The sequence below is a fragment of the Hyposmocoma kahamanoa genome, unplaced genomic scaffold (assembly GCF_003589595.1).
Source record: "Hyposmocoma kahamanoa isolate Upper Pololo Valley unplaced genomic scaffold, ASM358959v1 86, whole genome shotgun sequence".
Lineage (NCBI taxonomy): Eukaryota > Metazoa > Arthropoda > Insecta > Lepidoptera > Cosmopterigidae > Hyposmocoma > Hyposmocoma kahamanoa.
In genome coordinates this window covers 13,537,873-13,553,794 of record NW_020654289.1, presented here as the reverse complement: position 1 = coordinate 13,553,794, position 15,922 = coordinate 13,537,873, and the positions used below count along the sequence as shown (strand labels likewise).

At 36.8% G+C, this 15,922-nt stretch overlaps 1 pseudogene; it reads left to right on the top strand.

Annotated features, from left to right (window-relative positions):
• Positions 1 to 7,985: 7,985 nt before the first annotated feature.
• The window catches only part of LOC113234913, a 24,755-nt pseudogene continuing 16,818 nt past the window's right edge, over positions 7,986 to 15,922 (top strand).

The window sequence follows — 15,922 nt, the reverse complement described above, 5'->3', positions numbered from 1 at the left end:
GTGATTTTTGCATGTATGTTACGGGATAACTCTGTGAACCGATTTTGAGGATTCTTTTTTGTTGGAAAAAAGGCACCTAAAAAGGTACATTTAAATTTGAAGAAAATACTCCACCTCTAAGGGTGGCAACTAGGGGTGATCCGGTTTCGCGAACTTTCCGGTAACCGATTTCAATAAAAATTGGCAAATATATGTAATTCCACGAACTTTTTAGGTCGTTTTTTTAGTACTCTGTAATGAGATTTTAATGTTCGTTTTTTATCTCACTTTCTATTGTTTTTCTTTTAACAGAGAAAGGGTTATTTAATTTCATTTAACTTTGTTCATCCTTATTTTTGTTTTTATTCTAAATATTGTACGTCTATTATCAGTAATTATTTTTAATCGATAACTGTAATTGACCTAATTGCTTATAAAAATAAGCAAATGCTACAGTCTAAGTGAGCAAGTACAACCCAGAATACCTACACCCTCACTATAAATGTGGGGTAACATTTCAAACGCCCGTTTCCTTAATTGCTTTTGCTGAAAATTTACACTGGACATCACAGGCACAGTATAATAATACAAGTAGTGTAACTTCAGCTAACGTGACTTGTATGTGTGCGCGCCGTGTACACATACATTCGCACAATCTCACGGTGTGTTCGAGTTGCACAGCGCGGGTTATTCATTATTGACTTGAAGCGTTTGATCGGTGTTTAAAAACATTATATGAAATACTAGACAGTCAACCGTGACCATGGGACCTGTAAAGGGCCCGAAACGTCGGTTTGTTTGAAAAAACAAATATACGCGATTTAAATCCGGAAAAATAGTTTCATTTCCTATACTAGACGTATTTGTTATATTTATGAATGTTTAAACAAGAGTGCCTCAAATTCAGAATTGTTTAGCATTATCTTCTATTTCATAATCAAATTCCCTTAATTGAGATACCAATCCGTAATGATGGTATGAAATTACAGTATGTAAGTACTGCCTTTCACAAAAACTATTTCAATATAGCACGAGATGATGAATATCTTTTATAACTGGCTTCAAAAAAAGGAGGAGGTTCTCAATTCGACTGATCTTTTGTATTGTCACTGTTTATTATTTTGTGTGCAATAAAACTTATTCTATTCTATTTTTTTTTGTATGTATGTTACGTGATGATAACTCTGTGACTATTTGAGATCCGATTTTGATGATTCTTTTTTGTTGGAAAGAGGGTACCTCAGTAGTGGTTCCATTTAAATTTGAAGAAAATATTCCGCCTTTAAGGGTGGCTAACTAGGAGATGAATGACTTTTGCGGTTTTTTTAGTAGGTACTCTGTACTGATGTAATATTAAGGTTATAAAATAGCACAATGTTTTGTTACCATGATAATATTCAATTTTTTTTTGAAATTACTCCACTAGTTTGATATAAATATTATTAATGCAAAGATCGAACACTAAAAAAATCATTCGATCTGGCTGGATTTGAACCAGCGCCTTCATAACGTGCATGACGCCCACCCAACTGAGCTACGAAACAAACCAGAGACCTTACGAATTTTGGTATGTCCTGGTTGCCGATCTTTGTTTTTACAGCAGCGCGACTAACAGCGGCTATTTTTGAACGCGCCCTTACGACTTACTAACTTTTCTTTTTCAGAATAAATTCATAGCTTGTAGGTGCTAAACTAAAACAATAATATGATAACCTTAGGACAATATAGATGTGTGTGTGTGCGTGCGTGTGAAGACATTGACGCGTCGAACAGATGGAAGTTGCACTACTTGTCTTATTATATCCTAGGAAAGCTTAATATCACGAGGACTTTTAAAATTGTGATGCTGAGCCGTGATTGAGGATTTTAATTAATAAAGTTTTAATACTATGTGAAACAGATCGTTTTTAAAGAAGTTAAAATAAGATAAATAGTACATTGTTTTATTAAGACAGAAAGTAAGTTATTGCGAACGAGCTAACATTTTAAGCCCGAGCCGCAGGCGAGGATTTCTCCATCACGAGTTTGTAAAAACACACGTTTTTCATTTGGGACAAAGCAGCATTTTCTTGTTTTGCATAATATTTGTCTCCAGATTTCGACGGTGAGAGACTACCTTTTGCAACTTCCGCTTCATTCAAAATGTAGGGCTCTGTTAATTCCTTAATATTCGCAGAGTCACTTGAACTACGCATATTTACAAAGAAGAATAATGAGGTAACAGTATTTCACGAGACTACGGAAATAATGACTTTTTGTAACTACGTATGTGTAATATATGGTTTTTAAGGCGGGAAGTAAGTGCCCATCACATGCCCCTCCATAGAGGCAGCTGAATAGAGGACCTCCTTTAGATATCTTGGTCACTTTATAACAGAGATCTGCGTGATAACGCGGGTATTGAGAGGGAACGTAGAGCGTTAGCAATGAGAGCTAGTATGATGGCGCGTAGGTTCAGTCTACGTACGGTACAGGTAAAAGTGACTTTATTAAAAGCTTACTACACATGGCTGTACACCTGTAGTTTATGGTGCAGGTACACACAAAAGTCACTAAATGCAATGCGTGTACAGTACAACGACGTGTTCAGGGTTCTGTTGCGGCTGCCGCGACACTGTAATGCGTTCGGGTTGTTCGCGGATGCGAGGTTTGACGGCTTCGACGCGACGTTGCGCAAGCGCTGCGCCGCCCGCGACAATGCGTAGGGTACTACAAACTCCTGACACAAACTCTTTACAGTTGTTGCACACAGATGGGACCGTGGACTGTTAAGGCACTAGTCCTCTCTTTATTTAAGTTTAGGTACTAACATAGTGATTTAAATTTTTGCTGTAATATGTGTAATACTAACATTTTTATGGATCTTGTCGTAGTCCCAAATAAATGCATTTTATTTTTTTTTAAAGGCCATACAGTAACATATTGAAGCTCTTAACCTCCTTAGATCTTGCACACTACAATGGGATAAATGCTAAACGCCCAATGTACTTCATAATGTTCTACATATAGATACATGCCAAGCAAGTATGCCCTCAGTTTTTTATGAAAATCTAATTTTTTAGATGCCCTATGGCCATATGTGCAGCTCTAAATTTGAATGTGACGTTTTCATTACAGCATGTTCACATGACGAGCGTTCAACGCGCGTTTCGCTAACGATTTACAACTTACAACTTACTGAATTTTGTACGTAAGTCGCTGTAGGTGTTCATATGCGAGAGGCCAACGCGCGCTCAACGCCGCCGCACTAACACCGGGCACTTGTTAACGTGTGTTGAAGCGCGCTTTGAGATCATAGGTTTGCCGTACTGCCATTCACATGAGCGCGCCTTTTCAACGCGGTGACACGAGTTTTGCATACCTTAATATAATTATGATTTCTCTTCTGGTTAAATGCAATATCGCACAGCGTTTTCATCTGCCAGGAGTACATCATTTATGAGAACTAGTAAAGCATCAAATTACTTGAATGACATCCTGAAGTAATTAAAAAATTTGAGTTCATATAGTCTGAGTTTAGGATACAAAGTTATGAAGTGACTTTCACTGAGCCTGGATAATAAAATAGGATGGACCCAACATTTTCGTCTCCTGCTGCGTTGCTATCTCCGTCTTCGATATAAAATCCATAAACACAGCTGTATCCACGTCCATTTTGCATTGAAACTTGCACTGAAACAGTGGTAACGTGCGCTCAACGCTCGAAAATCGCCCGACATGTGTACACTATTCAAAAACCTAACGCGTGACGAACGCTCATCATGTGAACATGCATTTGCAATGTATAATGAGCGTTTATGTGATAATAGGAATAATATTGTCTGAGTTTGAATGATTTCGTTTTGATTTATACGGGGCCTTATGAGTTTAAAATATGTCATAAAATAAAAATAAAAAATTTGTTTACGTTTCTTTTACAAAATTGCTTAATTTTCTTTAGTTTCAAATTTTTCTGCATAATGAAAGTTTTCATAATTATTTGCAAAGGCAAAGACAGATAGGACTTGAGGGAATACAATTTTACACATTAAGGCTTTCCTGCTATAGTGCGAAAGAAGACCGCCTTTTGATCACCGTGTGTTTGGTAGCCAGTACAGCATGTGAGTAAGTCACACTCTTGAAACGTTTTGATAATCTCTTGCTATAGCACCTGATTAACAACTAACATAGTTACTAAGTTTTAACAAACTATGTAAAAATATTCTGAAATAAAGTATTATTGTTATTAGTTAATGTATTTAACTTAAATATAATATCAGTAGCAACATTTAGTAGCAGTTGCAAATGAGTTCATCCGGGGAAATACTGCCATCTTACCGATTTCTGCTGGCAAGCAGTAATCTGTGTTCCGGTTTAGAAGGGTAAGAGTGCTGGTGAAATTACAGGCACATGGGACTTGTCAACTTATATCTCAGGGTGACGGGCGCAGTGGCAGTGCCCCTCAGATCTTTGCCATTTAAAGTTTTGAGTGGCACTGCAACTATTATGGATAGGCGTGTAGCTTTTCTTCCCTCAAGCGCACGACTTGTTCATCCAGTCGTTACTTGACGTTATAAAAAATTAGAAAAAAAGATATCATATCGATATCGATAAAGATATCAGCGTTACATAGTAACATATTATTCCAATTCCTATGAACTGGCATCATATTCTGTTTTCTAAAGATGTATATTGTTATAGTAATTGAAACAATTATTTTGTCCACTACAATATGACTTGTACTGTACCAACTCACAGATGTCCCACAGTTGGTCAAAAGTCTCCTTTAATGAGGGAAAAGGTTTAAAAACAAAATACATTTAGTTCTATAGACTGTACAAAATGGAGGAGGATAAAAATGAACTGTACGAAGATATCCGCTTCAATAAACATTACATTTTTTACAAAAGATTTATCTGCTTCATTTCAAACTTGAATAGTTTTCCGCCTATCTAGGTTGGTCTTAAGGAAAAACTTTATTTGCATTGTCAGAACTTATCTGGTTTTATGTTTCATGTTCATTCTCATTTTATTTTGTATAATAATAATAATGTGGCAGACAATCACGGGCTGGTCTCAAATTAAAGACTTCCTTGCACTATGAGTAATACAGCCATGAACTTCGCTCTAGGGTACTATACAAAACACATAGACTAGAATAAATTTAGAAAAGTTTGTTTTTTCAAATTGGTCTAAGGGCACCTTCAAAGTAGACGCTTATAGAAGAACTGTAGGGTTACTATAGCCCTGCAGCTACGCTACTACTAATTTTCATACAATGTTTAGAAGCGCAACTGCAGCACCACCGTCGCTTACTGTAGCGGCACCGCTACTACAAGCGTTTAATTTGAAGGCGCCCTTTCCGATAATCTAACTCGCTTTTGTTTGAAATTTTGTTTTGAATTGGTCTTAGCCTAATATTTTTATGTTGTACCTATAGTGATAACAGCATCAAATACAAACGGGTGCGGGTCGGGTCGGTACCTCGGCGAGTTTAAATCGCTGAATTTATGCGGACGACAACATACTGAGCGTGGGAGCGGGACGGGTGCACGCGCCCGCGCTCTGTGTGTTTCCCGCTTGACCGTTTTGCCACCGAGACTCATCTGAAATTTTTATTTATACGTTATAATAAAATGGTGCGGCCTTGTTTTGATTGGGTATTGTACTTATGATAATTATATATAAATGTAAAGTACTTCCGCATTTAGGAAATGAAACTATTTTTCCGGATTTAAATCGCGTATATTTGTTTTTTCAAACAAACCGACGTTTCGGGCCCTTTACAGGTCCCATGGTCACGGTTGACTGAGGTGGTACAGTCTTCAACCAGTTATGTCTAATATTAATGCAAACCACCCTATTTTTTCACTATAGTTACAATAGTTATTAATTAAATACCTTATTTTTAATTTTACAAAGAAAACATTCCAATTTACGCTACATTAAGTTTTACAAATTATTTTATTGAATGAATTTTTATAAGTTTAATTTATTATTAATTATTAATAGAAATTAGAATAAACTAAAACATATTAATTAGTACTGCAGTCTTATGTCTGTTTGGGATTTTTCATTAGAGGAAATACTGGATCCCAAACTGGTGGTACGGAGAAACCATCTTCCCTGTTGAAATTAGGATGTTTTTTTAATTTCAAAGGCCTCTCGCAGCATCCTGGGTAGATAACGGACTTTTTTTGCAAGGACCTGGGGTTTGTCAAACTTCATTGAATGTGTAGGTTTATCCATGACATGCTCGCAGACTGCAGACTTGTCCGACCGAACGAACCGTCGGTTTGTTTGAAAAAACAAATATACGCGATTTAAATCCGGAAAAATAGTTTCATTTCCTATGTGTAACAATCGCGAAAACCTAAGAACTCGATACTTCCGCACTATCATCATTTGTTAATATTGTTCAACGTTATGTAAATGGTACAAGATTTTGGTTAATAACAAATAACTTTGATACATGATAATCTTTAGATGCGGTCCTCCATACGTTTGTTTATTAATTTATTGCGTGCTATGCTAATACGTAAACGTAAACGTATATATGTATAGACGTTAGGGTAACAAAATAAAGTATGACGTTTCTGAAAAATAAATTTTTTCCAATAACAAATATGACTGCCCTGATATTGTCAACAATATATCACGTAAAGTTTCAATTTCATATGCGTACATTACGGACTTATCACCTGTTTGCTATTAAAGCATCTCGTACCAATAGTAGGAAGCGATCACTTTTGAACAGGTAAAAAAAACTCCTTTAAAAATATATTTAATAAAATTTATATTATTGGCAAAATCTTTGAAACTTTCAAAGAGTTGACCATCAATAATTAAAAAAATTGTTAGAAAATTAAAATAATACATTAAAAATGGCAGTTAGTGGCCTATAAATGCGTTTATTTTGTATGTAGGGGTGTTTACATGTTTCTCTGTTGGATGCATTATGTTGGAATAGCTAATTAAACAAAGTTTATTTATTCATTCTTGTGAGTGCTCTCATCGATTGATGTTGTTGTGTCTATTGAAGGGGCAATCTGTATATACATATTGTGTGTATTGTATTATTTGCAGGTAGTGCCAACATTGTAAAGCTGTGTAAAATTTGCTTAAACTGTTTACATAAATTGTAGTTAACGACGTTAGTTATTAAATTTGTTATCGATAATCAAGTAGTATTTCCCACGTCTAACTGTTTGTTTGACCCTAATAAAAGAAGAATAACGTGACAGTTTCTAACTATCCGTATGGAATTTATATTGCAGGCAGGTTCCAAACTATTGTTATGTCATGCGATATACCTTGGAAATACGATCGTACGTGATAATATTACGAAATTATGTAGATATATGTTTAATTGTAAATTATAAGATGACGATAACATGCTAGACCAACAAATGAAGATAATTAATTGTGTCGACCTAACAAGGTTATCTATAAAAAAACATGTTTGTATATGTCTGACCCAAGATTCAGGATATTTTAAAGGAAAATAATTATAACATATATATTTACTTACATATATATTCCCCATTCCCTTGTTGCTTTAATAGTAAATATATCAGCAAATTATGCACTCTAGATATTTTTTGTTATTTTATAATGATATGTCAACGTAAGTAGAATTACAATCTTTAGTAGCAGTAGAGCTTCTTGTAAAAGAGTTCATCCAGGGAAGTACTGCCATCTTACCAATGTCTACCATATGTAACGTAATGTAAATGTGAGCATTACTACTTGGCGGTGCTGGTGACCCTATCATAAAGTTGAAAATTTTTTTTGTCCGAAATAACGTTTGTTCGAATTTTCATTACACTGAAAACCGGATTATAACGAAACAGTTGTTCTTTCCGGATATATTGAATATTTATCGCAAAGATACGATTAGGTTCGGTTAGGTTAGGTTAAGTTAGGTTTAAAAGAAAACATGGACGGCCGCCACTCTTCTGGCGGGCGATCCTCCCTGGGAACTCCAGGCGGAGGTGCTCGCGGAAGTGTACCGATACCGAGCGGCCATGCAGGCCAGGGGGGAAAGGCCGAGCGCCGAAGACCTGGAGAGGATCAGGGCAGCGGGCCGCGTTGCCTTAATCCGAAAATGGACGGAGGATCTAGAGGCCCCAGTCGCGGGCTTAGTGACGGTGGAGGCAGTTCGCTCCCACCTAATCCGCTGGGTCGACCGGCGATATGGGTCTCTGTCCTACAGACTGGTGCAGGTTCTCACCGGACATGGATGTTTCGGCGAATACCTGCACCGGGTTGCAGGTCGGGAGACGACCCCTGTCTGTCACGAGTGTGGCGCTCCCGTCGATACAGTGCATCATACCGTGGCCAGAATGTGCGGCATGGGGCCCCCAGCGGCACTCCCTGACCGCGGTTAGTGGGCGGAGATCTCTCGCTGTCGACCATCGTGAGCGCGATGCTCGACAGTCAGAGGTGTTGGGATGCAATGGCCTCCTTCTGTGAAAGCGTACTTTCGCACAAGGAGGCCTCGGAATGGCTCAGAGAGGACGACCCCCTCGCTGACCCGCTCCGAAGACGGCGGCTGGGGAGACGAAGGAGGCAGTACGCCCACCTTCTTCCCCCGCTGTAGTGAGCCGTGGGGACAGGGGTCGGGGGACCCTATCTCCAAGTCTATGCTCACAAGTGTGAGGGTGCCTTTGTGTTGACCCGGGGCACTCTCTGAAGGCCGGGGCCGCTCACGCGGACCATCCGCCGAGGCCGCTCACGCGGACCATCCGCCGAGGCGTTCCTGTAGTATGCGTAAGCGGATCCAGGGCGCCTCGCTATGGCGGTGGGGGTTAACCGCTGGGTTTTAGTGTGTATACCGGGCTAGAGCCCGGGAGTCACACATAACCGCTCGCAGCTCCCCCCGAGCCGAGCGGTACGCGTAACGCGTTTCCCAGAGATAAAAAAAAAAAAAAACGTTTAAAAGAAAAAACATTTTCTTCTCAAAATTACTTTCGAGGTTATAAAATTTCGACGAAACGTTATTTTTGGAAAATGTCATTTCAGGCTACTGATAGGTAACCGCTGGTGAAATTACAGGCACATGGGACTTGTTAACTTATGTCTCAGGCTGATGGGCGCAACGGCAGTGTCTCTCGAATCTTTTGATTTAAAACTCTGAGTAGCACTGCAATTGCTATGGACGGGCGTAACACTTACCACCAGGTGCACGACTTGTTCGTCCGTTCACTTGCTACCATAAAAACAAGACCTCTGTGGACCTGCAATAACCACCGTGGGCGTATGTGAAAATCTTGGAATCGAATTCTGAGTTAAGGTCTAGAGGGTATTGCTCTTTAGAATTATCATGTTTGAGACCAGGTAACTTATTATACTCATTTGCCCAAAATCTTTGACGGAAATCATTATACGCGGTAAATAACAATTAATTTCTGGGTTTCGTATGTATTTTTTAACGCAATATACAGTAGTTTCTACTTAACTTTCGAGTTGTGGTACCTTATAGCGCAAAAATGAAAGTTGCAGCTTTTGAAATAACAAACTAATAACGTTAAAACCCTCTCTTGTAAAATTTGGTTTTGTGTACATACTGGCCTTTTACCTATGCTACATACTGTCGTTGCAAATTTAATATCTTCTATGTGTTAAAAGTAACTATCATAGAAAACCGAAAAAGCTTTCCTTTAAAGTTTTCGTGGAGAGTATTTTTGTTGATTGTCATTGAAATAAGATATTCACAGGAGAGTTTTTTCAGTCGGTTACTCTTTGAATATACTTTTCAAATATTTACAAAACTTCTTGTAGACCAAATGACACATAAAAGGTTTTATATTTGCAACGACGAATTACGCTGCTTTGCATTATCCCAGACGATATATAACCATAGCTCGCCTTTAAAACTTCAAAGAGGCGGTATAAACCCACTCCGTGTTTGATAGAGCATCTGAATCACGAATACGAGTTATGCATTTCTAAGACGTACTGCACTACGGAGTGCAATCAAGTCGTAACTAGTTATAAGTGGGCAGATTTAACTATTGCTTCTAGTAATGTTCTATTCATACATTTTGATATTGAGGTATACAGGGCAAGCTTCAATATGAGATCGGCTCGCCAAACATAATTAGCTCGTGAAGTCCAACGATATCTATGTATGTACTCGGTGAGATCCTTTTAAAATCTGACTAGAAATGAAAAATTCTGAAAGGTTTGCATCAGTTACTACATCCCTGTCATTATTTATGACAATTAAGCTCAATGGCTCAAATAACAATTTCCTTCCTGGAAGGACGTCCTATTTACGGGTCTGAGGTATTCAACTGCAAAATTACCGGTAACTGTTAAATTATAAATTTCGCAAATTACATTCGAACTTTCAGTAGCAGTAGAGCACTTTGTGAAAGAGTTCGTTCAGGGAAGTGCTGATACCTTATTTATTTGTGCCGTCAAGCATTAATGTGAGCATTACTGTGTTTCGGTTTGGAAAAGTAACGGTGCTAGTGAAATTATAGGTACATGGGACTTTTCTACTTATATCTCAGGGTGACGGGCGCAGTGGCGGTGCCCCTCACATTTTTGCGAATTAAAGCTCTCAGTGACACTGCAACTATTATGGACAGGCGTGTAGCTTACCACCAGGCGATAACCTGTTCGTCCGGTCATTTATTATCATAAAAAAACAAATTTCCACAATTGATATTTTGACTTAAATATTGACTGCTCGAAATGTGGTTTTATGTAACTTTTAAAAATATGAAGTTTTAGGAACGCGAAATTTTATCAGAAAAATTTAATAACAGAGCACCAGTTACAGGTGCGGACCTGACATTGACTCTGGAAGTGGTAGACTGAAGAATACAACCAAGGAGTAGATAGAACCTTTTAAAATTGAAAGTTTTAGGCTTTGCTCACGTTTAACCAAGTAGACATTATCATATCAAGTAGACATTATCGGCATGGAAGTAAAACAGCTAGGGCCTTTAGAGCATGTTCACATAACGACTCAACGCGCGTTTCGCTAACGCGCGCTTACAACTTATCGAATTTTGTACGTAAATCGCTGTAGGTGTCCCATAACAATATTCGAGCGGTCAACGCGTGCTTAACCCCGCGCGTTGAAGCGCGCTTTGAGATAATAGGTTTTCGCCGCGGTGAGACGTGTTTTGCAATTGAAATTGAATTTTTTTTTTTCTAAAAAAGGGTACAGACGACTTTAATTCGGATTTATTCAACGCGCACTCAACGCCCGAAAAGCGCCCGTCACGTGTACACTATTCGAAAACCTAACGCGCGTTGAACGCTTGTCATGTGAACATACCCTTAAGAACTTGCAGGTAAGTTATTCAGTATTTTATTGCTCTAATCGACTTTACTCAATATCACTTGCTGGAATGGTATATAAAAATTTCTAGTTCATTTTGGTTTTAACAACATCAAACGTAAGTATGACATTGGTAATAAAACTATTATACATAAGTAATGAAACTATTTTTCCGGATTTAAATCGCGTATATTTGTTTTTTCAAGCACCTAAGAACTCGATATGTACACCAGTAAACTAAAAAAAAAACTATTATATTTTTTCGGGTCGTTAATTAATTTATAGGTTACATTCAAAATTGAAGCGTTACTTTGAGAAAAATATATTTTAGTAATGAAAATGGAAGTAAATTACCAGGCTACATCGCGAACCCTGCATTAGTCCAATTTTTTCGATTTCACGATTTATCCTTCGCTTTTAAGCAAGGTAAATTTATTTCCATTTTAATCGTGTACATTAGTTTTTTCAGACAAACCTAACAACTCGATAAGTGTGACAGATTGTATTTTCTTGAGAGCATATTGTAACGCATCTGAGACATAGTCATATCTCCCCTAACCAGAAATCTCTTCGAATAATTTTAGGGGCAATTTAATTCTACACAAATTTAAAACTTGAGCGGTAATAGATTTCTGTGCCATTTTCTTTCAAGCACGCACTTTCGTTAAAACACTACCCTTGAGTAAAAGTTAATCAAACGTGAATTTCACTTACTGACCAGGGGTCGTTCGTTTTGAAGGACCATTACATTGGCGATGGAGTGACCCATCAATTTAGCTTCACGCCGACCGCACGCGGTCAACGGGACTGCGTCCGACATGTGAAACGTTTTATTACGGTTCAGGAAAAACCGTTACAATAACGTTACCCTGGAGCATTTTAGTAAATGCGAAGAGTAACAACGACATTCTTTCAGCACCATCTACCAGTATTGACATTTTTCCATCCGCTTTGGTCTATGCAACATATTCCGCGACAAAATAAAAACAGTATCTGGGGGCCTACCACAACCTCTTAAAACAATATTACTTTAACCTTTCATTGACTTTTCGTACCATAACGCGCTTAAAGTAAGCTTATTGTAACGTTAAAACTATGATGTTTTATTGGCAGCTTTGTGACTATTCATTCACTCGTGACGCAATTTTAACATTAAAGTAATATTGGTCTTATGTCAAATTTAGCAATCTTAAAACAGTTACACGGATGAAATGGAAACAATATTATTTTCAGTTTTATTGTCTTAATATTGATTTGTAATGATTAAAAGTTAAGTTGAACTTATTTATTTACATATATCTCTTCAATATTTTGTTTACTTTTTATTTAATAGCACATTGGAAATAATTTCTCGTTAAATAAAAATACGCCAAGTTTATTTCGTAATATTATGACAGCGCCATCTATATGGTCCTTGGCCAAACTAACAGTTGACATTAAACTATAGTTCCGAATTCACAACGTGACTATCAAGACTCAGCATGTTTTATTTATTTTTCTTTATGAAAATGCGGAATAGTTATTGAAAACAACTTAATTTTAATAGATTTTATTATTACATACTTTTCTTTTCTTAACAGTCAAAATTCTCTGAATGTAAATAACATTAAGTACTTAAACATTATATTACAATAACATGATTCGGAACATCAAAAAAGAAAGAGATGGCATTATATAGTTCACATAGCGTTATTTCTTTCGTATTTTTAGTAAGGAATAGACAATATTGGGAAATCATTCGTTCTTTCGATCACTATTACAATAATACATTACTTGGTTGACAGGTTCGTCATGATACGAATATGAGTAATATTATAGTAAGCTTACTTTAAGCTTACATTGAAATAAGATTGTTTTTGGAAAGGTTACTGTTTAACGTTGTTTGCCAACAGAATTCTATTTCAACGCTTTGGAATGCCAATTAATTATTATCTACATTATAACTACCCACAAAACAATATCAAAGGAGCAGCAAAGTCTTTCAATTGAGGGCGCTTTCAAAGGAACAATAGGGGCTCGCTGTTTAATAAATGCCTCCGAATCAAATTTGGATGGCAACAGATGGCGCGCGTGATCGCCGCCCGCTCTCAGCGTGAATAATTTCCGTCACAACATTGCTCCCAAATAATTCCATTCGTTATGTTCCACAAGAGCGCCATCACAAATAAATTGAAAAGTAGACGAGAGGTCGACTTTTTCGCTTTCGATTCTACGAACAAGAAAGCCGACCACACAAAATGTTTAATGCTTGTCATGTAAATTAGTATTAGGACGCGTTTAATAGTTACAATTAAAATTTTACCAATATAGATAGACATGTATTTAAATGATCACTTTAAATTTACAAAAGTAGCAGGCAAAAGAATCAGAGGTAATCTTTTTTAATGATTGATCCTCTAATGAAATTAAATCGAGGATATTTTAATTTGTTCTGAGCCACGCAAAAAATATTTGATTTGTATAAATTAACTTTGATAGTTTGATGCCCAAGCACAACAAAAACAAAACAAATGAGCACTAAATCAAATTTAGACACTTATTTTTAAAACTAAGTAAATGCTGATTATATTTGTGTATTAATTTTATATCAATTATAACACATATAATTTGACCTGAAAATGTGTTCGCAAAGGCAAGTAAATTGGCTTATGGAACTTGCCGGCCGCTGCCGCGCCACGCTCGTTTCACTCTTGCTACTTTTTTATAATATGCTAACCTAACCTAAAGTACTGAATGGAGGCCACAATCAAGCAATCAAGATTTATTAGGAGATCAATTTCAAAAGATATACTGGTTACAAATATGTGATAATGAAAAAGAGGATCAAATATTATTTTTGAATACCAAATATTAACTTAATATACTGAAACATAATAATCGTGTTACTGCATGTGAATACAGTTTATTTATAAATTATCCGTAAATCAACTTTACTAACATAGATGGAACAATTAATTTATATATCAAACAAAAAAAAATATCGTTTATTTAAAAAAGTGCACAGTTTATTTGAGGATCAAAATAGAAAATTGACTAATGTAACACAAATACAGATTAAATACGAAAACAAAAATAAAACCATTTTTGTGATAGTAGTGAAAAGGCGCTAACTCGGCATATGCCTAATGTTTCTTAAAGCGCTGATTTTCAGTCAGAACCACCGAGAGGGACTAAAAGTAGAAATTATTTGTAAGCAATTACAACTTTTTTGTGAAAAAAACAAAACTCAAAAGTTCGCGGAATTATTTTGCCAAGTTTTATTGAAATCGGTTACCGGAAAGTGCGCGAAACCGGATTCATGCCCTAGTTTGCCACCTTTAGAGGTGGAATATTTTTATTCAATCATCAAAATTGGTTCACAAATGCCAGAGTAATAACGTAACATACCTACATACAAAAAATACAGTCGAATTGAGAACCTCCTCCTTCTTGAAGTCGGTTAAAAATATAAGCGACATAGTTACATTATTAATTGAAATATTAAATATGATTACACTTTGTCATCTAAATTTTAGTGCACCTAAAATTCGATATGTAAGTGCATATCCGGGTGTGAATATAACTGTAATTATAAGTGTAAATTATGATTGTGAATATTTTTAAGTGTAATAAACAAATAAATTAAAGTCAAAATAATAATTTTAGGAATATCACGAAAAAGAGTACGTACAACTAACAGGACAGATTTTTGTAGCGAGAGTAGGTGTTGCAGGTGTAGTTCTTTGAATTTGTTTTTGGAATAGGTACATAAATTTGCAACTTTGTACTCAAGTTAATTATTAACTAAATGAATTGTTCGAATACCATTCCCTTTCATAGAATGGCATTATAAAATTATTCAGCATTCTAACTGCACAAGATTATCACAAGAAATCCATTAAGATATTATGACAGAAAATCATAGATTTATAAGGGAAACACACTATTTTTCGCAGAAAGTTATTGCCTTTTTCGAGTTGAGTTTTTGTCCACATGTTTTTCTCTGGCAGTGGTTAAGACCTAACTAATGAGGCGTGCCTGTCAACGTTTAGACACGTCATTTATCTGTCTACCCGCAGTAAGTAATCAAACATCAGAAGAATCGACCATGATAAAGGCCATTATTTTAAACCTTCTACTCGTATTACCACCACTGTTCGCTTAAAACTAATAAATAATAAATTTATCGAATCACAATTGATCAGATAAATTTATTGCTCATCATCATCAACTCATTTATATATTCCACTGATGGGCATTGGTCTCCTCTCAGATGAGGGTTTAGGTCACAGTCCGCCACACTGACTCAATGGTGACTGGGGACTTCACACATTTTCCGAGGGTCGTGAACCTTCGACGTGCTGGTTTCATCACGACGTTTTCCCGAGAAACTCAAAGGTCCGAGCCCGGATCCGAACCCACGACCTCTGCTTGAGAGGCGGCAATAAAAAACCATTAGGCTACTCCGGCTTTAAAAAAATTTAATTAGTAGCAGTAGAGCTCCTTCTGAAAGAGTTCGTCCAGAGTGTACGGCAGTACACTCGACTCTGGACGTACCTCGCCTATTTCTGCCGTCAAGCTGTGTGCCAGCAGTACTGCTGCCATCCATCAAAAATAGAGCACAAGATTCTCTTTTAAAAACAGTTAAAATTAATTAACTTATCGCGTATATTTGTTTTTTCAAAC